Raw genomic sequence first — 27,361 nt, forward strand, 5'->3', positions numbered from 1 at the left:
AAAACTCCAGCAGAATTATTTTTAGGACGTAAGTTATTTACGCCACTAGATAAATTATTCTTTGTGCAACAAAGTGAAGAAGAATTTAAACAAAAAGATATACAGAAACTTATTGATCAGGCGGTTAGAAGTTCGGATACGGCAAGAAATAGACAGAAAATTTACTATTATCGAAAACGCCGTGAAGCAGATTTTAAAGTAGGGGATAAAGTGTTAAAGCGGAAATTTTTTTTATCAAGTGCCCCAGATAATTTCACTGCAAAATTGGCTCCAAAGTTTGAAGGACCCTATGTAATACAGGAAATCAAAGGAGTCGTATTGTTCCTTAAGAACGAGAGAGTGGAAACCTGTAAAGCAAGTCCCGACCAGGTTAAAAAATATTATAATCAAAATGATTTTGAAATCCTTAACAGTTTCTTGCAGGACTCAAGCGCAAAAGTAGTGGAAATTCCAGAATTAACGCCACCCGCTCCACCACCCAAGAAGCAGAGAACAGAAGAGGAACATAGCCCTTCTACAAGTCATTCTAGGGTCCCGAAAAGAAGAAGGAAAATGGTCACACTCCAGCATTCAAGAAGTGGAGGAAATCAATGCCGCCTCGTAAAGAATCTTTGGTAAACAGGAAAAGACCAGTTACAACTTCCCACAGTAGAAAATCTGCGTCGAGGAAACCACTTCCAGGGCCAGATAGTCAGGAGCAAACAATGCCGCCGTTCACGAGAAGAAAAAGACAGCAAGAGGAAAGAAAAGATTGGCACCAGCAGAAAAAATTCAAGCAAGAATCCAGACCGGAGGCCGCCAACACCAGCCGTTCAGGGGCCAAACGGAAAAGACAGGAACCCGAAGACTACCACCCCAAGAGGCCGGCGTACAGTGGGCGAAAAAGGAACGTCACCATGGAGGAAACTCGAAGAAACCAAAAGCGGAGATTAACTTCCATGAACTCTGTAACTTGGGATCAATTTTGCCAGAATAGCATGTCGGAGTTCCAAGCATCGAAAACTCAAAGATAAGTTAAAATCTTCTATAAATTTTTCTTTTGTTTTGAAATGTTATGCGTAAATACGAAGTTCTATGTCTTGACGGAAGTCAATTTGTCTCGGTTGAGACTTAGTTTTGTTTTACTTTATTTAGCTAAGGCAAAAGCATTATTTTCTTTAAGTGTAAAATCTAAGAGCAAGCAGTTCGAGTTGGTCGAAAGACTGGTTCTGTTATGTTAAAGCCAAAATTTGGCCGAAAGTAAAATAACTTCGTATTCTTGTATTAATGTAAAATTTAGTTTCAGTGCCACCAGCTTGGCGAAGAAAGCGTGAAGTAAATTTTTATTTTCTCTTATTCATTTTATGGTAAATTGTAAAAATCATATATATTAGAATTTTGTAAATATAGGTAAATACTTGAAAGTTACGTAAAAGTAAAATTTAGTCTAGAAGCATAAAATTTTAGATGCTAAAAGTAAAATGCTCCAAAGAAACGAGTTCAAGTCTAAGTATTAAACAGTAGATAAAATCATGCTTTAGAGCGAAAGCCTGCATGTCTAAAGATGAATGAGGGGGAATTTAGAATGAATGTGTTTTGTAGGGTTCTCCACCTACACTTGAATTTAAGAATGTTAAACATAGCTCATTGAGTTTCAGTAGGTTGGATTAAGGTTTGTCATATTTGGTCGTTTGAATTCTAACAAATCCTTGTGGTTAGGGGAAGTGTTGTAATACTAAAATACAAAGATTCCCGTTTGACACCACACATGGTGGAGAACCAGGGTAAAATTAAATTCATGTTTGAATATTTGAATTAATGTGAATGTAAGCAGTTAATTAAGGAAAAGAAAAGGATCGAAAACGAAAACATTATCGAGTGTTAAGAAAGTGTAAATCATAATGTATTTGGAATATACTGATACTTATTCCTTCCAGATCCTGGAAGGAAGAGAAAGCGATTGATTGATGAAGACCTAACAGAAGAAAGGATCCTGTAAGAAGATATTGTATCCAAATCTTCTACAGAAAGGATTGTAATTGTTTTAGGTAAAAGTTTGTTTTATGTAAACGGAGCTCTTGAGTTTTAGGCCAGAATATGGAAACTTTACCACAGGTCGTTTCTAGGACCTGCTTCCAAGTTTACCAAATTCTGGCAGCGGCAAATGTAGGGTTTATATTTATTTTAACTAATATTTATTTTAAGTTTAAGCTATCTTTCCTGTCAAGTCTTTACTTTCCCCTAGAATTGCCAATGCCAGAGTATGTAAATTGTAGTAGAACGCGCAGTATATTCAAATTTTATCAGAAGTAAGTTGAGTTTAAATAGAAGGGAAACGAGATTGTATGTGTGCTTCTTGAATCGCTAACGTGAAGGTTGCTAGGTAGAAATTTAAGAACCGCGCGTTTCGGCCTGTGTGCCTATCTCGGCAGTTCGTTGAATCTTTCAACTGCTTAATCAGTAAGCTCGCTGAATCTCAGCTGTATTTTAGAACGCGGTTAAGTTAGTTACGATTTTAGAGCCTCGTAGGTAGTGTTCTAGTTGTTTATTCATCCTGCCATTAATTTTTAGTTTCACAGTTCTGTTTTTGTTAAACCGCCTGGTCGGCGTAGTTTGTGAGCGTCAAGTGAACGCAGTTGTTATTTCTAAAGTGGAATAAAAAGGGATTTAAACCCTTCTTGCGAGTTTGTGTAATTTACAGTTCATAGCAGTCACTACCATAGTTGCTGACAAGTTGGGGCCACGCAACACTACAACATAATGGAATTGTTTTATCCCGAATCTAGGTAATTAATTTTTTCATTACCCAGGTTTCCATTATACAATTTTATATGCGTGAAATTCTGTTACCCAAATTCTACATATTTGGAACTCTATTATGCTAACTGTAGAATCCCGAATTATCAGGACCTTAATATGTCGGGAACTGTAATACCTGGATGTTTTGTTCACCTCTCTGGCCAAATAGAATTGAATATATTTTTAAAATGCTGTGCTGAACTTTTACTAATATGAAAAAATAATACAGTTTAGTATTTTATTAAATGAAGTACAAATTAATTTCATTAATTGATTTTATAGCTTGATTTTTAACTTAAATAATAAAATGGGTTTAGTTATCAGTACATGGTTTACATGCTTACATATAAACCAAACACACACACGACGCCCAAAAGATATAGTGGTTAGGGAACCTACTGCGGTACCAAAGGGCCAGGTTTCGAATCCCGGAGAAGGCATGGATATTTGTAAATGTATAATGTCTTTGAAGCATGAGGTTACTGTAAATATATGGCGAGCCGAAGGTCTTCTCGTGTGGTTTGATGGTAGGGGAGAGGAGTGGAAGACCCTTAGACCAGCGTCTTCAGTCCAACCTCCTTCAGGCTCTGGCAACCATTCATCAAAGAAATTACAAGCGCAAAACAACAACAACACACACACGCACACATTCACAGGCGTAGCCCCACTAGTGGCCGAGTGGTTAAAACCACTGAGTGCTGATACTTCGACTGGATTCGAACCCAGGCTTCATAGTTTTAACGGTTTTCCATATGTGTAATATGAATGCGAGCGAGTTCTTCTTAGAAATTCCTTCCCCCCCCCCGCGAAGGATTTCTTCAGGCAGATATTCCTCGTGTGCTTTCCCATGCTGAAATAACCTATCTTTTTGCAGAATTCGTGTGCACTTTAAAATCACTTGTTTTATATTTTGTCTTTCGTTTTATGATTTTGTTTTCATAGTAACGAACGATAAACAAAACAAATTCTTTTAGTAAATTAAATCCTTTATGTGTTTTCCGTGATCAAGGTCTTTAATTTTACATAAGTTGTAATTTAAACGGCCTTGTCGATTTTCCCTCTTAAATGATTGTATTCTTATAAAATGCAATGTATGGTGATAATGACTGAATATATGTATTCTAAATAATGAAAGAGAGGGGAAGGTAAAGAGTTATTGCTAAATTTATTTCCATTTCAAATGGAATCTAAGTAACACTTTCCTCAAAACAATAACACGACGGCATCCTCTTTCAATGAATTCCCTTGGAATCTTTGCATCCATATTCACTGTCAGACGAGCGTTCATGCATGAAGCGTTTTATCTTCTTGCTCGCAGTATAATAATAATAAGTTTTATTATTGAAATCATGATCTGTTGAAGGGAGAATTCCTTTGAAATCTCTTCGTGTCATCAAGGACGATATCTCGTTTTTAAATTTTTTGAGTATGTTCAGTTTGTAAGAACTGGGGTCTGATCTACAAATTGCAACCCTAAGGCAAAGACTGTTTGGAGGCCTGCTATTCTCTGATTTCTTTCACTATAATAAATTTCTGAAACGAATTATATAGATTACTTTGTGAAACAGAGTAATAATATACTATTTTCCATTTAATGACATTTAAAAATCATATTTTAGCTTTTTATATGTTTTGTTTTTATAATTGTTTGTTTTGTTTTTATGTATTGTGTGTTAGCTCGTGGTGTCGTAAAAAACTACTTTAAACAGGGTCTCTTTCTATCGGCCCCCGAAAAAAACTGGGATAAAAGTAATCTAAAGAATGCTGATTTTATTACAAATCTTATCTAAATAAAAAAATTAAAACAAAATAGTGCTATTAAATTGTTTATCATATCATATAAGTATCATCTAAGTCATATAAGTATCAATCTGTCTGCAAAAATCAACTACAAAAGGAATAAACGCGCAAAAATTCAAGCTGTTTATACTTCCTCATTCGAAGTTAATGCATTTGATAAAGCTAGCTTAGGAGAGTTTACTTAAATCCACAGGTGAGAAAATGCCTGGTAAAAGTACGGTATCATCACTTCGCCAATGAACTACAGTTTTTTTGGATAAACCGCATTCTGGATCTTCGTTTACCAGGAAAGAGCCTGGCAAGTGGTAACAGGTTGTATATAAAGATGGTTTATGAGTAGTTCTAGGTAAAGAAGTTTTTATTTCTAAAACAGGATTGCCTTGAATCTTTGCTTATGAGAACGGAATCAAGCATCAGCCTGGTAGATGGCAAGAGATTGCAGATATGATAATAATGATCTATATGCTGTAGATAATGATAATTCCCTCTTGTCAGCAAAGGAGTAGAATCGTTTGGACCAACCCCAGCTTAGATCTTCGGTTATGAGGATGGAGTCAGATTTCTGCGTGGCAAGTGGTAACAGGTTCTATATAAAAATAGTTTATAAGTTGTAAAATAATTTTATTTTTCATTTCCAAAAAGTGCCGCATTGAATCTTCGTTTGTGAGAACAGAATCAAACGTCCGCCTAGTAGACGGTAAGAAATTACAAATAATAATTCTCTATATGCCGTAGGTAATGGCAGTTTGCTCAATTCGTCAAGGGACTATAAATTTTAAATAAATCCAGCCTGGATCTTTGTCTTCGTTTACGGGCAAAGCAAATCATACTTCCGTTTGGCAAGTGGTAACAGGTTGTATATAAAGATGATTTACAAGTTGCAGATAATGAGGTTTTCATTTCCGAAAACGCAGCCTTAAATCTTTATGAGTATGAAATCAAGTGTTCATCTGATAGATGGAGAGAAATTGTAGATACTAACAGCTCTATGCGCCACAGATAACGATAGTTCCCGCACTTCGGCAAAAAACTACAGTTTTTTGGACACACCTCAGCCTGAATTTTCCTGTATTATAACGGAATCATGTATAATAGATAGTGAAAGATATTAGATAAATGTTGGTCTATAACGTATTTTAAGGCACTGAAATAATTTTGAGCATATATCTTTTGGGCAATGTTCATATTTCCCCTGGACAGTATAATACTTGTAAGACACTTCATGTTTCCATAATCGTGAATAAGCAATATATAAATCTAGCAATTTCTTTTGTAGGTTATCTAAATAATAAAAAAAGCAACAATTCATGTCACATAAACTTTTATTTTATCCCACAAGCTTTGAGTTTTCTTTACAATGTACTGAACATTTAAACAGATGGAAAGCAATCAAGGAACTGGAGCTTTGCTGAGATGCAGAGTAGCTACAAACTTTGCAGAGGACAGAGCAATGAGGTTACATCACATGGGAGCGTTGCTGAAAAAGGAGTTAAAAATCACATCAGGTAGCAGACTTGAAGAACTCGATAGTCCAGAATTATTCTGAAATGGAAAATAAAGCTATATTTAATAAATTTCTCTTAATTATGCAAAAATATACATGCGAAGTACTTGAAATAAACTCATTAATTACATTAATCTAGAAAAGATTACGTTTTCTAATATAGCTTAGATTAGGTATATCAGAACTTTAAAATACATAATGTCTCATTTTACATTTCAACGTTCATTTTTTGAAACCCCTAAAACCGCCACCTACAAAACTTATATTCTCTACAATATTTCCTCCAAAGTGACAAAAATTCACTTCAGTTATAGTTTTCCTTAGACACTTATTACGAGAAGAAAATAAAAGGCTTTTAGGAATATGTTTCTTGTTTAATTAATCTTGAAAAACTGCTGCTGAGAAAGATAAGTACAGTTCAAGAATACATGTCATGTTCTCCTTTTGTACTATAATAAAAGGCAAGTCTAGAACCTGAGAATCGCAATGTTGACAATTATGCATTAAGATTTTCTTGTATGCTCAGTTTTAACGCACAGAAGCGAGATAAAAATAAATAGTTCCTCAACATTACCTTTCAGATAATGTTGATGTTCTGTAGACTTATTGCAGCAGGACTCCCTTTACAGCGGTCTCGTCATAAAGATGCTGGAACTTTTCCAAAAGCAGACCTACGTTTGGAAAAATTCTAAACTTTCACGGGACTCTTCTGGCATAAAGTTCCTGCATCTTTATAGAGAACAGTATTCCAATTTATAAAAAGCAGATTTCATAAAGTTGCCGGCACGTTTACTGTGTGGCACCATTATGGAAGAAGAATTTTCATTTGTTTTGCTGACTAAAGTAGTAAAACAGAACCGTAGTTGCATATGATGGCTTTGGACAAAAGTGTGCGCATGTTTATGAAAGCCGATTTCTTTAAATGTTTTTCTTCTAGGAGTTTTAAACGTTTTAAAAGATTCTGTTTTAACGTTTCTGTCTTTTGAAATATTAATCGACATTCATAAAGGTTCCGGTACTTTTATGAAGAATAGGTTTATGAAGCGGTCCCATTATAATAATCTTTCAGCAATATGTATATATATATATATATTGTTTCATAAGAAACTAATTAGTAAAGTTAAAAAAATTGAATAATTCTCTTGCACCAATGCTGCAATAAATGAAATTTGAATATAACAAATACAAAATCATTATCTCATTCATATAAAGCTAATAAAAATTTTAAATTATGAAAATTCATTTGTAAACAAAATAAAATGATTAATTATTGCTGCGAACTAATTTACAATATCTCTCAAATTCAGAAAGCATAAGTAAGTTAAGTGCACGCATCTAAATGCGTGAAAAAATGTATAATAATCCAAAACATTTATCTTAAAAACTTATATTAGCAAATTAATTAGTTTAAAGAGAAATATCTTAAAAATATTTTTCTTTAAACTAAATTAATTTGCATAAAGTGAATTGTTGAGGAGGCAGGAGACAGAGATTTTCAAGGGGAAGTTTGCCTTCAAACTCTTCAATTACTCAATTCCGGTTTCGTCATCCATATAGGCATGGGTAAAGAATAACACAAAACAAAAGTTGTGAAATGTTTAAATGAGAAATTTAGTAGTAAAAGAATTTTGAGGAATTTAAAAAGCAAATCCACTGTAGGAAACAAAATGATTAATTTCAAGTACATAGCCAATGTAATAAAGCGTACACATCCAAAGTAATTTAGAAACCCTTACCTATATAGGTATATATAATATGTACATAGAAGAATGATCTAATGGTGATCTGCCCTTTGCAAGATTCCCCTGCATTCCATTTTATCGAGATAACAAAGTATTTCAAAAACGATCGATCATATTTCGGTATTTATAACGAAATGATATTAATTCAAAATTGCAAAAAAGAAAGTAAATCCTCTTCAAGAATATTACAGATAAATTGCTTGAATGATTGCGAAGATGACACTTAGCTTACATCAGTAATTGTTTCGAATCATCACTAAGTTTTGAAGTTCGTCATCGGTCGTTATATTTTAACGGTAACTTCATTCAGAAATCTCACTTCATTTGTTAATACTATAGCAGAATTAAAACTCAAATAAGATTCAGTGAAGACCAATTAAGAAACTGCAGGTCTGTGATATTAACGTCAATATTTGATGACATTAATTTCAAAAGAATATTCTCTCAAAACATAGATTTATTGTCATGAAGAAAATGAGACCTACTAAGAGCAAAGTAAGTTTAAAGTGCTGTTGGAAGATTTTTTTAGGAAGAAATGAAGCAGAAAATTCTGTCTGCCTCAGTATAAAAATCCCAGGTTTGTAATATATTCATAACTTGTTAACTAAAAGCAATCTATACCTTAACTCGCAGACCTGACTTATACTATATGATTGATAAACATTTTGAATAACTGTAAAGTAATAACATATAAATTTAATAGTTAATATTGTGTTACCTACGATAGAATTAAATGACTGCCAAAACCACCAGCTCTTTTTTTCCCTAAATTTATTCCCCAAAGTATTGAATTTAAATCTGTAACAAACACAGAAAAATAAGTTGAATTTAAATCAACAATTGTTACGGAAAGAATAGTTGAATCTGTTGAGTTGATGAATTTAAATTTATTGAATTAATGTTGAATTAATTTTAAACGCTTGAATTAATATTAATTAATTTGTTGAACTGTTTTTTAAATGATTGTTCAATCTGTAGCAAGTATAGAAAAATTACACAAGTTTAAATTAAATTCCTTCATAAATATCTTTACGAATTTTGTCCGTGTAAGTATGGATATTTTTGCTATGACTGATTAACATATAATAAAGATGAAGTAATTTTTAACTTGAGAGAAGTGACTTACATATGTAAGTGAAATTTTCACCTTATGGAAACTGTGCAACACGAGAAAAAAAATAACTCAATTCTTCCTTTCCATAATATGTAAACTGTTCAAATAACGTTCTGAACCTTATTTTCAAGAAACTTATAATTAACTTTATCTGGAAGTCCAGGATCAATGTTTAAGAAATAAGAATTCCTTCTTTTCTTTTCTTTTCTTTTTTTTCGGAGTGTCTCCTAGCATTCATATTTAGAGGTTTAATAATTTTGTCTGCTAGTGAATTAATTGGATGCCGAATTTGAAAATTTGCATTTAATGTCACGGTGTTTTTCCTAGTTATAGTATCATCAGAATTCATATTTTCATCCTTGCAAGAATTTTTGATAAATGATATTATTTTTTATCAACAAAAAGAGGAAGCAATACGTAATATTAAAAAAATATTTGAAATATTTATTTAATACAAGAATAAAAACTAGGCGGCAAAAAGTACAGTTCTGCGTGAGCGTCATTTGTAATTTCCATATTGTCAAGTTTTTAAATGTTGATAACGTATAACCCACCTACTAAACAAACACAGAAACAAAATACATGTAAATCTCTAATAAATATAACCCACCTACTAAACAAAATACATGTAAATCTCTAATAAATATAACCCACCTACTAAACAAAATACATGTAAATCTCTAATAAATATAACCCACCTACTAAACAAAATACATGTAAATCTCTAATAAATATAACCCACCTACTAAACAAAATACATGTAAATCTCTAATAAATATAACCCACCTACTAAACAAAATACATGTAAATCTCTAATAAATATAACCCACCTACTAAACAAAATACATGTAAATCTCTAATAAATCAGACTGGATCAAATGTAAAGTAATAAACAGAGGACCGTTATTCCACACAATATTTACATAATTATGACATCAGTTTCTTTTTACAAACACTACCGTTATCTATTGGCAATCTAAGGATACCATAAGCGTAAACTTAACACCTACTTTATCTTTTCTGTAAATTGTTTTGGTATTATATTTTATCTATGTTCTTTTCGAATATCATACTTATCTGAATAACCTCACGAAGATATGCTAATTATAGATCGAAATCACTAAGTCTAAACTTTTATATTCCAAGTAACATCAGGTGCACCCTTTATAAGATGCATGATGAGGTTTTTAACTGTCGTAAACTGGCCATTTTTAACAAAAGATTCTATTTTGCTAATTAGGGAGTTCTATTTTGATAATTAGTTGATTCCCGAAGTATGATGGAATCTTAAGTTATGGATTCTTTTTGAAAATGAGAAGGCAAAAATCAAAATGAATCAACCAAATGATGAAACTAATTTAACAAATATACTTATTCTGCTATTGAGAGGATACTGTAAAAATTTGAAATATTTGGGTACAAAAAATGGACAAACAAAAAAGTAGCTTTCACTTCGTGAAACAGTAAAATCGTTTGAGACCTATTTTGCAACCTGTTTATACCTTTTCAAATGGACATAGCTATCTTTGGTCGCATTTGTTTTGAGTTAGATTAGCAGGTTCGCGGGTACGACTCTCTCTATTGGTTAATATTTTTATGAGCACAAAACATCTTGGGAATTATCCTGAACTTCCTAACCAAGAGTACACATTATTTTTTTAAGATTTTTTGGCTATTTGTATGGGATTGAATGGAAACAAATGGTCTTATGGGGCCTAGGATTGATGTTAGCTAAACGCGACTGCTTCATAATGGTGCCGTTATAAAAGTGCTGGTACCTTTATGCAAATCGGCTATTGCTGACACTTTCATAAAGATGCCCGCACTCTTATGAAAAACAGTTTTTAACTTTCAGAAAACAAACTTCATAATTGTATGGGCACTTTTGTGTGGAAGCGTTAAGATTATAGTTTCCTGTCTTGATTAAAAAAGCAAATAAAATCATATTCCTAATAACGGTGACACTGTATTAATGGTACCCGAACCCTTATTAATGTTGCTTTGTTCAAGTTCATAAATACGAAGACTTGTTCAACTTTATGCCATGCCAATTCTTGAAAACAGCTGCTGACTTGCATAAAGGTTCCGGCACCTTCGTGAAAGGGTATTGCTAGGAAGGTAAAACAGTTAAATGAATACTTTGAAATAATGCGCTTAATTAGAAAACAGTTCTTAAATGGACAATGATTCATAGACCTTCTTTTCAGTTCATAAATGAATATAATGCACGAACTTTCAAAATGTTTATTGCAATATAGGTTTCATAGCTGGTTCATATAAGGCTATGCAGTCAATTCTGATCGAGTTTAGATGCAGCTGTCAAAAAGTTGTTATTTTAAAATAACCCTGGTTGAAATGTTTTAACTTTTGATTTGATATCGAAGACACTAATTTTTATAAATCAGCCCATTGTTATAAAGAAGTTAATACTGGGAACTACAATATGATAGTATTATAGTTTCCAGTATAATAGTATAATGAACATAATTAGAATATGAGAATAATATATGCACGTTAATAATATTATTGCAAAGGGAATCGATAATTTTAAAGTAATGCGCATAAATCGATACAAACCGTCATTCTTTAGACTAAATCCTATCCTTATCGTTTGAAGTACCATGCTGGTAGTACGTATGCTGATGTGTATGGAGAATAGGCTGGGTAAGTATACTGATAGGCATATCCATAAGATGGTGCCGTATACCAAAGGAGTGGCTGGGCCAAGACGACAGATAATAGGCAGAGGAGAGAAAAGATAACCACCTGAAAATAAAAGAAAATTTTTAAATTTTAGGAAGGCATCTTTGTTAAAAATAATGCATATCCAACTGAGCTAAAAATGAAAAAAAAAAAAAAAAAAAAAAAAAAAAAACAGTTTATCCTAAAAATAATCCTATTGCAAAATAATTGCTTACAATTTAACTTCAGAAAATACACCGCAGGAATGAAAAATACGGCAATAATCAGCCGCAAAATAATGACAAATCTTTCTGCTATGTCAAGAATAAAAAAATAAAAATTTAATATCAAAGTTATAATAAAATATATCAGGGAGTTATACAAAATTATTTTTCGGAAATTTTTGTTTAACATAGCTTCGTAGTTGAAGGATTAATTAAAAAAAAAGGCTAATCTGGCGTTTAAACTTCTGCTTTTGATGTACCAGGATTAAAATTTTCAGATAAGCCTCAGGAAGCTTATGCTAAAGTTTTAGAAATTTTAACCTGACTACTTCTAGTATAGGGACAAAATCCGATTACCTTTATACTTTCGGCATCTCCACAGTTTTAGCGCAGTTACACTGCGATAGAAAAAGAAACAATGCTGAAACGAAAAATACATGGGTATTTGTAAATGTTACTTCCTTTGTGACATAGAAATACTTAAAATCGGTCGAGCGAAAAGTTTGTTCGAGAGGCGGTTGGTAGATGCAAAAGGACAAGGGTCCCTCTCTTCCGTTTTCTGAGCTACTCTCTATTACCAGAGCCGGGATAAGGGTGAGCCAAGTGAGGCACTTGCCTCAGGTGAATCACTAGAAGGGGTGCCAAATTGGCTATACGAATTCGAAAATTACTTTAATTATGTTTTTTAAATTTGCCATTAATTATTGGAGAAAATAAGCTTCGGCAAATTTAAATTAATGAAACAATAGGAAAAAATTGCAAGAAAACCTCGAACTTAATGCAATGTGAATTTCGATGTTATTTTTTATTTATCAAAAAATAAATTTTTAACATTTTCACTTGAAAGTTATAAATAATTATATTATTTCTCTGAATTCATAAAAAGAGGATAAAAAATTACTTTAAAATTATGATATAATTATGATATTTTGATTTAATACATTTTTTTGTTTAATACAAATATAGCTACTTTGATATATATATATATATATATATATATATATGTATAGCGGCGCGCATTTACCTTTTTGCCTCAGGTGAAAAAAATATCTTGGCACAGAACTGTCTATTAGCTCCGAAATGGAGCTGTGTAAAGTAATTCTGCAAATAGGTATGCAAAGCTTGATGTCAACGACTAGCACTTTCGCCCACACGCATAATTGTTCATGAAGTTGGTTTGCGTTATATACGCTTAGCTATCCGGGTAATTCATAGGATATGCGATGCATACAATAGCTATTATGCGGAATTGATACTGCGCAAAATCAACATAACATGGAATCGTGCAGCAGCAGGATCAAATAGTAACAATTGCTAGCATACTGCCGACACTATAAAAATGAAATGCTGGTTGTGATGCAATACTGAGGTAATTGACGCACTTGTATGCAGTCAACATGGGCATAAGATCGAAGGTGCATAAGCGGCGTACATTCGATATGACATGGCATCTACTAAGGCATAAGATTGGCACTAAGGCATAAGATAACAGTGCTTAGAATCGTCACTGTGTAGGATTGATACAGGCATAGATTGACTCGGAATAAGATCGACTACGGATACATAAAACTGATTCGGCATATGATCAGTTCCATAGGATGAACGCCACGTATGATTGATATAACGTAAGATCGATTCTGGCACAAGGTCGACATTGGTACACAATAGTTACCGTAACTTAGATAAGGCTTATAAGTGGCGAAAAAATTTGATAATAAAAGGGAAAGAATAATTAAGAAGGAAATAATTTAATTTAATTAACATTTTTAGGGTATCTGGATAGGGCTGTCTTAGGATAAATACCGTCAGAGCATCATAACCAGTTTTTGATTAGTCCTATCGATCGAGTGCCGATAGAAAAGCTATCGATTCTATACAATGATGATGATCCAGTGCCGTATTTTCGATAATCACAAGAAGAATAACCACAATTGACAATCCAAACATTTTTAAAAATCTGTGCATGAAAGCTGCTCTTCAAACAACAAATATTTTGTTAATAACTTCTAACTTCTTAGTTCGGAAAATTATTAGAACACTGCTGAGAATTTTTTTTAAACGGCTCGCATTATTTTAATGAAAAGAAATTTGCTATTATAATTCTCAAAATATTTAAATATTTTATGTCCTTTTTATTGGCAAGAGATTTGCAGATTATCGTGATGTGTATATTGTATTGAAACAATCGGGTTTGTCTTGCTGAAGATGTTCTTGACACCAAAATAAAATGCTAAAATTAGGGACATTACATATGATTTAGAGGCACTGCTATTTTAGTTTCCTAGAAGTTTCTTCAACGAGAGGTAAGTACATTTTGTAAGCAAAAAAAGACAATATGTTTGCTGTCATTGGAAAAGAAACAAGTAGTAAACTTAAAGTCAGCCGTACATCACCCAGCCATGAAAATACTGTGATTTGTTGCTTAGTTCTGAGGGACACTGCGAAGGACAAACGATATCACTATAAAGGTGTGTACTTAGGTCTGAAGATATGAAAGCTATTCTGTTAGGCATCATAGCTCATCATAACTTTACTTGTGATTATCATAACTTTACTTCACTGTTTGAATATATTAAACGAATTAAGTTAGTAGTTTCGTTAATATTAGCAAAATGGACTGAATGAATACATCAATGAATTTAATCGGATTTTATTGACATTCTATATTTAACCCTTTTAAATAAATGCTTTTCTAGGTTTAAATTTTCTTCTGGTCATCCCTTTCTATGTTTAAATGTTCCTAAAATAGCAATCACTTGCTTTGCTGTAACCAGTTAAACAATCAACAATATTTCTACAATTTTTACACGAAGATTTTAACATTTTAGCACTTTAACAAACACTTTAAATTTTTTTTTAAATTTTAACATTTTAACACTTTGACTGCCTCGTCACCCGTATTCGGGTAATTGTAAAAATTCTGATCAGGCTGCGTCATCCGTATTCGGATGACAGTTCTCTGAGTACTTACGAGGTAAAGTAGGTATTTGAAAATATGATTGTTGATAGAAATAAATAAAAAGGATTATTGCCGAGAGCTAAATTCATTCCGTTCGCTAAGCTTTCTTCAGTACCAACTAAACAACCAATTCTTGTAAAATATGAGCAATAGTATTTACACAACATTTATTATCACTGCATTTATCAGCATTCGAATTAGAATCTGAAGATACAATTGTGGTTGTTCGAACAGAACTTTTCTGTTCGAATGTTAAAATCTCGAAAGTTCCTCATTGCTAATATTCGAATTTTTGTAAAACTCGCAACAGGTCTCTTCATTACTGTTATATGATTCACTTTAAAATTACTCTTTCATTTTTCTTTTAGACAGTGCAAAAAACATGGGCAACAATTTTAACACAAGAAAATTTCAACCGTTTTTTACCAGAGAAATGATGTTTGGAAAAGAAGAAATAATTTTCGAATCTCACACCCTTTCTTAGATACATAGTTCTTGAGAAATTTTAAACTGAATGCATGTCTCAAAATGTTTTGTTCTAGACGTTCTAAACTCCTACGATCGGAAACAAGTGACGCTTGGTATATCAGCTCTCGTGGCCTAAAGGACATTTTCTTACACACTCTCGTGGCAATCAACGTGTTAATGAATGGAAGTATCTGATTAAGAACAGCGCATACTTTGCATCAGGCACTAATGTTTTGCTTTATATTTTTCAGGTTCGCCATTTGAGTTCCTGCATCATAAATTATATAACGTTTTTCGCTCGTTAGAATGCAAAGGACGGTGAGCAGAATTAAATCAATTTGTACTGCTTCCTATTTTAAATTGAATGTTTCTTCATTGAAGGAGTTGATTATTTATGTAGCATAAAGAAACTGTGTAGCTAACATTTAACAATGAACTATAAAAACCAGTTTAACACATTTCAGTCAACAAATTATTGGGTCAGTCCATAAGTTCGTGCGCATTAAGAGTATGCGTGGAATTCACTATGACGCATTTACTAAAACAATACAATTTTGAACTTGTTGAAACTTGTCATTGTTTGATTAACATATTATTTAGTTTATCACCAACTTTCGTAAATATCGAACGTATTTTAGTACCTATAGAAGATGAATATAGATAATAAGTACAAACGTTCTGTGCTACATTTTTTATTTTCGTGTGGTGAATCTGCCAGGTTTGCAGCGATAAAAATTAATAGTGTACATGGTGAACACACTATTAGTTTAAGGACTGCCCAGAAATGGTTTAAAAAATTTAAAGTTGGAAAAAGCAGCATTGATAAAGAACCCCGTTCAGGACGTTTTGAACTGTTAGAACCAAATCAAATGATTAATTCAGAAGTTTATAGGGAACAACTTTACTTTGCCATCTAAACTCAGCACTGATCAAAAAACGCCCACGATTAGTGAATATGAAGAAAGTTTTGTTTCTTCGTGATAACGCTAGACCGCATACAGCTCGAACAACGCTGCAAAAAATTAGTGAATTTAATTGGGAGCTTTTGCCACATCCTGCGTACTCCCCAAATATTGCCCCAAGTGATTTTCACTTATTTCGTGCCTTATAAAATTTTTTACTGGGGAAAAAACTAAATTCTAAACAGGATGTACACAATGAACTTTCAAGTTCTTTTTGCATCAAAACCAGAGTCTTTCTACAGCAATGCCATAAAAAAGCTGCATGTAAGATGACGAGACATTGTAGATAATGGAGGAAAATATATAATTGATTAAAATGCTAAATTGTGTTATTGTGTTTTTTTATATTATTTAAAAATTTACCAAAAAATGCTCACGAATTTATGACTGACCAAATATATATGTGAAATGCAAAAAATATGAAAGCAAGGTTACGAAATCCACCAAACGAAACTATAGACTGAAAAGTGCATACATGTACGTGTAAAACGAATTATGTTATGCAAGTGTAAATTGTCGTATAATTTTCTAAACTCGTTTTTAAAACTTTCAGTTGCTATTTGGCTTTTATATTTTTCTCTAAAATTTAAATTTTTATAGCTCATTGATAAATTACAGTGGTTTAATCGAATCCAGGCTTTAATTTACCAGCCACTGCCTCAATGTATTCGTAGCTTTCAACGGTTATTAATTTTAAGGTAAAATTTTTTTCTACATGGTTTTGTTCTATCTCTTGATTCTAATTCTCGATTTCGTTAGATTGTAAAATTTCTTTGATCATAATGTGATTTTTGCTAAGTACGTAATTCTGAGATATGTTATTAATTTTTGGTTTTAAGCCACATGCTTGAGGTATTCGAAGAAATGTTATAACAAGGGAGTACCGTGCATGTTTAGAGTCTGTCATAACCATAAAAATATTTAAATATTTATCATCTGTAAATGTGGATTTCGAGAAAAGTGTTCAGTTTTATCTCTCCAAAAGCTTGTGTGTTTTGAACAGGTTTTCTGTCGACATTTTACTTTTATTAGTAAAATACAAACGCTTATTTGAAATCTAAATCGTCTTTCATGATTTCGAATCGAAAGGTATCCATTTAAAAGTATCTCTGAATTCCTACCGTTAATATTGTAGCGAAAATTGCTCTTTTCGACCGAGCTTCTCGTAGCTTAGCGGAGAAGACGCAAGACCCGAAGGTCCTGAGTTCGAAACCTATCAACGGCAACATGCCTGATAATTGGTTTTTATGTAAATTTCCTTCTTGTTAATGTTGTCTGATTTATGTAAATTTCCCTCTCATTCTTCCAGAGCATTTCGAGTCTAGAATGTTCCAGCATGTTCACCAACTGTATAAAAGTTGTTCTTCATTCAGTTCGAGTTAATACAAAGTCTTGAGTTTAGACTTTGAGTACTTGCATGTTCATTTGTAGGATCCCTTCACCTACGCGACAATATCACTGAAGAGCCTGCTGGATTTGGTTTTCAGAGTGAAAGGCTCAAAGAATTCAGATTCTTTTAACACATTAAAAGGAAATAAAACTTAGAAGATGGTAATAACTGATAATCGTTCAGAATAGGTCTCAACGCTTGATTCCAACGTTTGATAACCCTTTATGCGGAAAATCCGTGAATCGCTGACGTCTCTCTAAAGAGAAAGATTATAAGAAATATATTATCAACAACATTCATACTTTTCCCTCTGGTTCTTCAATTAGAAATTTCAGTGGATATTGTCTTTTTAATATAAAGTTGCAGAGACGGTTTCTCGCACAGGAAACACGAAAAAGAAAATGTACCCTCGCTATAATTCGAATCTTGGCTCTTTCATTTGCTAGTTGGAGGCAATTATCACCGATACTAAGAAAGTATGCACAGTAGAACGAGATAATTCTTTATACCTTATCACTACCTTAAAAAACGACTGGGCAGAGGTTCGTAGAGGTTAGTTCGGGTGTTATTATTATAGAACTATCTTTTTGGAGCAGAAAACGTGGAAAGTCAACTTTGCTGTCTCTGGGATTCGAACCACGAATCTTTCAACTGATAGCTGTGAGTGCTAACCCTTTGTACCACAAAACCACATATTGGAAAGTATGATAAATTTTTTACTGTGAAATTTCACTATTTAGACTCTAGAATAAATCAGTATTTCTTAAACTTGATTTTTTAAAGATTTTTGTTGGCTAAAATTATTGTTTTGTTGAGTAAACCTATAGTGGACATTGAAAAATGTTTCTTAAATTCTCATAAATTCTCTTTTAGTAAAATCTCTTCTAGTGAACACACAACTAAAAGAAATAGCTGATGCAGAAAATTAGGCTATGGCTGAGAATATCGCTAATGCTGAGCTAAAGAGACGTCTTCAGCATAGTGTAAATTTAATGAAGAGAAATAAGCTTCAAAGATTAACTTGACATTCCGTTCCACGAAGCTCTCTCATACTTGCCATCTAGTTTATATGCACTACGAAGGAAAAAACATTGCTTTTGACTTTTACAATCTCTATTTTCCGTTCGATGCATTGCTATATATAAACAAAAAATGTTATAAAATTGTTGACACTAAATTAAGGAATAGTTAATACGTTAATATTTTCTGTTAGTTTGAAATTTAAATTAAATTTATGGGAACTTATTTTTTTTTTTTTTAAATTTCTCCCTTTCACTGTTGCTGAACAGCTTCATAACTCGATTTAATTGCTTACACCAAGACATGTAGACTTAACCTAGCCCGAGTGGCACGACTGGCTCGAGACTTTCTGTCATTTGGAATATATTAGCTTATATTTTTAAATATTTTGCTTTCTTACCTTCTTTAATGATGTAAATACCATCTTAATGAATAGGAGTTTATAAAAAAACAGTGACTAAAATAAGTAATTATACACATTTAGTCAATAAATGCTGTTTAAATACATATCTTCATGAGTAGATTTCAAAACTCGTGCCATTCAGAGGACTAAATCACGCTGTAGAGAATTTCTCATTGCTAAGAACTGGAAGCAAAATAGTATCTTAATGCTAATTCAGATTTGAGCGTAACTGATCCTGACATCAGTTTTCTCCAATTTTAAGAAGACTTTATCAATAAAAGAATAACATTATCGTGTCTTGTTGAAATCCTTTCGGGTGTTCAAGGATTTGCAAAGATCAAACCTAAAAAACGTGTAGACCCAGAAATATTGCAGGAGCTTTACCAGACATAAACATTCTAAATGTTGTGATTCAAGAAAGGTGAAACAAATGAAAGTGGCTATGAAAGTGGAGCTAAAAGCATGAGCAGGAATGTGACTCATTGGAATGCACTGACAAGCAAGAGTATCACAATGAGTTCTAGTTCAATGTCCTTATAACTGCTCAAGATTCTCAGAATTATTAGAAAGAATGCCGCTGAAATTTTCTATGTGAGATTGCTGTAACTTGTAGTTGTACACCTTCCTTTTCCATTGCCATCGGCAGCAATAAACGTAGTTTTTTTTATTCGTATGTGTTGGTAAATTGTGCATTTCTTGCTTTAATTGTGTTATTCTTATGTTCTGGTTAAGGTTTTATGCCTTCAGTTAATCTGTATGCAATAGTTGTAGACTTATCAGCAATTTAAAAGTTTAAGTGGCGCTAAACCTAACGAGACCGCCATTTGTTTACATTCGAAACTCTTATTAAAAAAACGAGCTTAGAGCAGCGAACTAATTCAGTTGATGCACCAAATTGAGTGTCTTTTTGCCCAGTGTGACCAAAAGTTAACTTTGAATTTTGTGCACCAAAATTTTTGTTTTCCTGCCCGCTTGCAGAATTGTTTGAACAAGTTCTGGTGTAGAAACTCTAATTTACTTGTAAAAATTAACTGTTTTTAACTGTATTAATTTTTTATGTTTTTTTATTTTTCGTATTTTACAATTTATGAAGATCGAGTTTTTATGTATTTTTCTCTTTCCGCGAAGATGGTGTCTAAATTGATTGATTTAAAAATATATCTTTGATTACTTCAAAGAAATAAGTTTAAATGAAATGCAGCAAAAAATATGTATAATCTTATAAGCTGTACAAGGAAGTCATGTGGTGTCCATGTCAGATATTTCTATTGTGAAGATACTTTTGGATTATTTGGTTTTTCCGTTTTCTTTACATTGTTTATCGTAGATAATTTAAAGTTCAGTGTAAAAAAAAAAAAAAAAAAAAAAAAAAAAAAAAAACCCGGTAAATAAAGTATAAAATCGTTGTGTCATCTAAAGGTACTAGCGAACTGCCGAAAGTCTACATGTTTTACATCATTGGTGAAATTACAGAGATTGAAAATAGCAATATCAGTTGGATTTTTCGCACAACGATTCTCGCTGAACAGTTAGTGGTCTTGGCTATTTGAGGCATCCTGTTTTACTTACACTGCAGTGAAAATTTAATCACAGCAGTCGTACGTGGCATCTGTGAAGGTGTTATCGGATTTTTTAGGAAGCGTTTATTAGTGGAGCAAATTAATTTGCATGCGTATGACAGAAGAGGACATGGATTAATATGTATCACATGATGACTTTGTAAATAAATACTTCTTATAAATTGAACTAAAGAAGTTTTGGTATGGATGTTGGAAATGTCTGGCAAATAACATAACATACGACGGATATATGCCTTATGTTTAAAATTACATTTAGGTAAGGACTCCTTTGCCAGGATACACTTTTATTGGATATTTGAATGTGTTTTTTCCTAATGACTGGACACTCGCTCTTTGAGCATCCAGGCGGGAATTCACCATCAGTTGTTAAACTATCTCATCAGTAAGAACAACATGTAAATTGCACTGCAGCAGGCAGTCGAATATGATACCGGCGAAAAGGGGAAATAGTCAGTTAAAATCAACCATGTCTTCTCTGAGAATCGAACCGGGTCAAAGATAGTGCAGCCATCTTAGCTAACCATCATACTGAACAGAGCAGCGTATGTTTGAATATGATTAAGTTATCTGAATTTATGTAAGTGCACGAAGGCTATCTGCCTAAAGAGAGGGGTGTCTTTGTAGTGGATTTTCTAAGGGAACTAACTGTATCTCATATTCATGCTACACATGGGAAAAATTCCCGAAAATAATACATGTAGGCAATCCGTTTTTTCAAGTTTAATTACCAGAAATCAGGGTTCTGAACAACTTGGCAACTGATTGGTCAATTTTATTTCAGAATTTTATCTTGTTTTCCAAACCGCTACAACAGGCAGGTGACAGGTGACGGAGGACGGGGACGCCTGGTGTTTAACGGAGGTAAACAGGCATATGTCCCACGCCCTCCCCTATATAGATACAAGAACTCCCTGGGGTCCCACAAGGGCGCACCGGGAGTTACTGAGCCTTCATGAAAAAGTTTACATGGCCATACAAGGGCTATTCCAGTTTGACATTGGTTCTGTACAGATTCTTATGTTAATGGTTGACCTGGGTGTTCATAGGCTACAACAGGCAACCAACACTTAAGTTAGCTTTTAAGAATAAATACTTTTACCTATTATAACTTGAATCTTAACATACATTAAGCAACAAAAAGGCGCTAACTATTGCTGGAAACAAAAAATATACTTTCATCAGATTCTTTTTATGTTATTGATGCTCATAATTTTAGACTAATTATTTAATCAAATTAGAGAATATTGCATCCAATTTCTTCCGAAAATATATCGATACGTGTTTTTATAAAACAGAAGGAATTTTCAAAAATTAAACTAAAAGTAACATTTCGAAGACGGCACCAGCATTTGTGTTTTCGTTTTTTGATGGACCTTTTTCGAATTTTCTGGTCTATTGCTTTCATTGGTGTCCTGTGAACACGGGCTTGTATTTCGTCAATTTCACTTCTACAGCGGAAGAAGAAGGTTCTGTAGTGGAACTTAAGACACTATTGCCGCAAATTTATAAAAAATTAACGCTTCGTTTAACGAACGTATGAACATCGAATAATTTTCAACAATTCAAATTATGCTTCTTAATTAAAAAATTATGTTGGCTTAGAAATTTTCAAGATTCCCGAGTCCTTTCGATCTCTACGAAAATTTTATTTCAAAAATCGCTTTTTTTAAAAAATAGTTGGAAAGCTTTAATTTATAAGGTATTTCTCCCGCCTTCCTGGCGTGCCTTCGTGGTGTAGTGGTTCTGCTAACTGGATCGGTATTCCAGAGGTCCGTGGTTCGATTCCCGGCGAAGGCGGTTGCTAATTTTTCATCTCTCTGGCTTTTCCAATTAACCTAATGTCTCTACAGTGGCGCCCGAACTAAAAGCGTCGTGGATGATGAATCTTCACACCCAGGATTTGGCGACTGGGTTCCCTAAAAACCCCAGTTGCCCTTTAAAAGGGGGAGTATATAAGGTATGTCTCCCGCCTTCCTAGCGTGCGTTCGTGGTGTAATGGTTCTACACGCTGGGCCGGTATTCCAGAGGTCCGTGGTTCGATTCCCGCCGAAGATGTTTGCCAATTTTTCATCTTGCCTGCTTCCAAAAACTACCTAATGTCTCTACAAGATAATGAAAAGTATGTAGGTAAATTTGTTCCTTACATTGTGGATAAAGGGCGGCGCCTAGAACCCCAAATTTTGAATGCATAGTCGACTGCCCGAACGTCTATACCTCAAAGTCCGTATTCTAAATTCCGAATTTATATTAAAAAATATATATTTCCTATCTTTTGCGAATCTAACGAAGTTTTGATTAACAAAATCATTCATTTAAAAGTAAAACGTGTTGCCACTGCTCGAAATAAAATATTTTTAACTTCCATGAGCTAATGTGTAGCCGTTCCACAAAGAGTAAAATATTTAATGCAATATTTTAAATTTAATCTGTTTGTTATTGATTAAGAAACTGAATGGTATTTAAAAGCAATAAACGCAATTCTTATTGGTATATTGTTTACACATTTTAATCTGGTTTATTTTAATTTAAATGCATTTCATTGTCTTGCCTAGCTGGACTAGTGCTAATAATTCGTATGGAAAATTCTTCAGTATTCGTAACGTATAGTTCGGCCGGTCTTATCACCTGTTTTATGAATAAATCGCTGAAGGCTCTTTTCTGGTTTTTTTCGTGGTACTTTGAAAAACATTCGCCAGGTTTCATTTTCGTGGTAGTATGAGAAACATTCGCGAGGGGTCTTATACCTTTAATAGATATAAGAAAAATAAATTTTACTAAAATATAAATTATGATGACTAGAGAACAAAAGCTATGTTCCCTGACATCAAATTCTTCAATAAAAGCAAAAGCAAAGTAAAATAGAGAAAGTGATATTTGAGCTAGTCCCAGTCTTGACAATATGAACTGAAAAACAGCATACCATACCAAAAATAATATAAATATAGTTGAGAAGCTGAGGGTAAGAAATAAGCCCATCCATGCATTTAATATTCTGTATTTAATTGTTAAACCATAAGATGCTTCTGTGCACTAATAAAGTACGTTTCTTTACGTCAATAAAATACGTTCTTTGAAATATGTTTCTTTACGCCAGGTTTTTTTCGGAGCATAATTAAAAACGTTTATCATATTAAAGAAATTGCAATAAGCTGCAGTATTTATTATAGTTTATTACATAATTTCTACTGCATCTTAAGCGTAAAATCGCTGGATTGGAACTTCTGATTAATAAAAAAGGAATATTTAAGATAAATTATTAAAAATATTAAATATTTGAATAAAATTACACTACTGAACTTTCGATATTATTATATACTTTTTCATTTTTATAACAGTTATTTTAGGCTGTGTGTTGCACAAACGGCTGGTATTTCTAAAACTACGTATCGTTACACTATTACACTCTCCTAAAACTGCATAGTTAAAGTGCATTATAATAGTAATTTTTTTAATAGATGAAGTACTCAATTAGTAGAAATTCATGAAAAATTATCTCCAGATTTATAAAAATTTCAGTAAAGTTTCACCAAGGGATCTATAATTATGCGAGATGGTTATTGAAGATAAAACTTTCATATGATAAAGGAAAAAAAGTCTACATTTAATCGACAAACTTACCCATTAAATTCAGTGAATTCTTAAATCAGTTTTGCTTTATATGAAAAAAAAAAAAAAAAAACTGAAGTTAATTATGTTTTTAGAGTAAAAAAATGTATGCCAAAAATAATTCTTCAATGAGCATAAAAATATTTATTCAGAAGTAAATAGCTAAAAGTTTGTCAAAAAATAAATCGAATTAAAATATCAATAACATGTTTTATTATTAGTCCAAAGGTGCAATTTGCTCAGGAGGACTATTAATTTCATCTTGGGATTTTGCTTTAATTCACTATAAAAGGCGAATCAGTTTTTAAAATGTTGCCACTAAATAGTAGAGCCTGTATTATATTTAAAGAACTTAAAAAATGAAGATTCTGCATAAATGTATGTATGTTTCTCGCATTGTGATAAAACAACGGTACCTAGAGTCATCAAATTTTGAATAACGTAATTCTCCACCGAATATGGGCATCTGGAAGCCCTGATTTGGAATGTGGGTTTGTTTTATTATCTATTTAATATTTTATAACACTTTAACAAATTTTTCATTTAACGATTTCAAAGCGGACAGTGGCAACGCTGTACGGAAAAAAAAATATTTCCAGGAAGAGAGAATCTGTATTGGAAATTCTAAAGATATGCTCATTTTAAAATGATTTTTCAATATTACTGTTGAATTCAATTTTATAGTTTAAGTGGGAAGAACATGATATTTAATAAATAAAGGTAAAACACAAAACATTAAAAAAACGCCCCTTTTGGTGAAATGTAAAATCTGAAAGCTTTCAGATATTTTTTTTTTGAAAGTTAGTTACTTCTTTTTTATAAATATTACATAATTTTAAATTTACTTCAAAAATTGCTATATTTTTGTATTTAAAGAAATTTTTTTTTATCACAAATTGAGTTTTCAACTAATTTTATTTTAGGTAAATGGCCTACAGAAGTGAAAGCCCTACAGATAAAGGATGGTGATTCCGTCTGATATTTGTGTTAACTCGAAGAATACATCAAAACAGTTAATTTTACCACATAAACGACAACTTACCAAAGCCTTCATTGTCAGGTTAAATCTGACTCTCTATGAAGTCCGCAGCAGTCAGAGGCGATGAACACAAACCACAGCTTGGAGTGACATAACTGCAAAGCATATGCAACCTCTTTTATATCTCTTTAATGACCTTGTTGCAGAATATTTAAGGTTTATAGTAAACCACGGCTGAAGCCTTTCCGTATATTTTTTAAAGAGCGTCTCCCTTTTTTTTTTATTTTACTTGGTTTAAGCAATCTTGAATGGAGTACCGTCAAAATTCCTTTTTCTTGTACCTGTACGACGTAACAGTCATTTTGATATACGATCCGGGGAAAACCTTCGATCTCTCCTCGTGTTTTTCAATTCCATGCTTCAGAATCCGAGGTATGCACGACGAGACGTGCAAAAATAATGTCTCGTTTCTCATTCCGTAGTATGTGTCTACTGACTCTTGATTCTCTATTGTTCCATCAGCGTTGTGATCTTTATTTATTGGCATGTAAAACTGCTAATGATTTAACTCGCCAAGCAGCAAAGTGTGAAGCTTCCGAAGCTTGTTGCAGACTGGGAGAAGGGTAGGGAGTTTGCTTATATTTAGAATTTGTTTCATGATACTTAAGGGTATACTGATGAGTTAGTTAATTGCGTGCGGATTGGTGGGATTTCCGTTGAGAAAGAATGTTAATTTCATATCCTGTTTTTTATATGACTGTTGTCTGCGAATGCTTTTTCATTTTAAAGAAACAATATCTTTACAACATTTATTCTAGAGCGAAACTAGTATTCTATAAATTTGTTTATGAAGTGGGAAAGGAATTAACTCATGCTGGTCTTGAGGAAAAAAATGCTTAAGTTTTAAAACTTTTCGTTTTTGTAAAATTAAGTAATATTATTAAAATACACAGAGTATTTAAGTAGTTAGTTTTAAAATATACAGTAAAAGTAATTATATTTTAACTGCTAAAACGAGGAAAAGATTTATCGGGTTGCATAAATGAGACGAGGCGAGAAAAAGGCGGCGATAGAAGAGAAAGATTTATGGGGTTGAATAATAGTGAGGGGACTCTCTTCCCAAAGGGAACACTGATTAGAAATTAATTAAAAAATATAAACATACTGCATATCTTAAGATGAAAGACGTCTTAAATTTTCAGGTGATATAGGCTTCCCGCTTAACGAATCCGTTATTCTAAAACCTATACAAAAACCATTGTTGGTATTTTAATCTTTTACGAAAAATATTATATAGGCCGGTGGTCTCAAATTTGCGGTCTACGGGCTGCATGTGGCTGCCGAAGCAATTTTATGTAGACTTCGAAGACATTCTAATTATGTATTTGCTATAAACACATAATATTATGTTGCAAAGATTTCGAGATTTTAGTTACTTTAAGTCCGAGTTTATGCTGTTTTGAATTCCATTTAAAATGAACGTAAATAAGGCGCAAAAAAATTGATAAGTGGAACTAACTAATCTACAATTTGATATAAATCAAAGATTTGGCGATACAGATTTTATTAACTTCTTTTTGTATTTGTCAAAAAATAAATAATCTCAGTTGCAAATTTTTTGCACTAAGAATAATCACTTTGTTTGAGAATATATTTATGAAAGAACTGCTTCTTTCTGCAGCTGAAAATTAATCAGAAAAGTACCCAACTGACCGATCAGCCTCTACAGTCTGTGATGAAGAAAATTCCTAGTCATTTTTCTAGAACGGTGCAAACTTTATCAGAATCGAAACAAGCTGTCAAGCTATACTAAAATAAAGCAGTTTATTATTATTCCCATACAAACATATACATTTTTACATATGCGTCGAAGAAAAATTTAATAAATAAGAGAAAGAAACTATGTTGCCATTATTTATTGTTGTCTTGCTTAGTTATTATGGTTGGTTACTAAAAAAATAAACAAATTATGAAAACTTAGAAAAGTATTCATAATTTGTTTATTTTTACTTTAAATTAATGCAACTTACTTAATGATGCGTTAAAGACGGTAGAATTATTTGAAAGAGTCTAATAATTTAGTATTTAGTTAGTTGTTTTCAGATTCAAATGGAGTCGTCCAGACGATATAGTAGCTAGAAAAGCCTACT

The 27,361-nt window shown here is 32.6% G+C and overlaps 1 long non-coding RNA gene across 1 annotated transcript; it reads right to left on the reverse strand.

Moving 5' to 3' along the window:
- Positions 1-5,882: 5,882 nt before the first annotated feature.
- Positions 5,883-25,432, reverse strand: LOC118202618 (uncharacterized). Its single transcript, XR_004760419.2, has 3 exons — positions 25,275-25,432; positions 11,516-11,704; positions 5,883-6,120 (listed from the first exon to the last, which is right to left on the reverse strand). It is a non-coding gene; the product is annotated as an uncharacterized LOC118202618 (long non-coding RNA).
- Positions 25,433-27,361: the final 1,929 nt, after the last annotated feature.

The sequence above is a fragment of the Stegodyphus dumicola genome, chromosome 3, assembly GCF_044657685.1.
Source record: "Stegodyphus dumicola isolate Sdum_Otavi_A_Nest chromosome 3, ASM4465768v1".
Lineage (NCBI taxonomy): Eukaryota > Metazoa > Arthropoda > Arachnida > Araneae > Eresidae > Stegodyphus > Stegodyphus dumicola.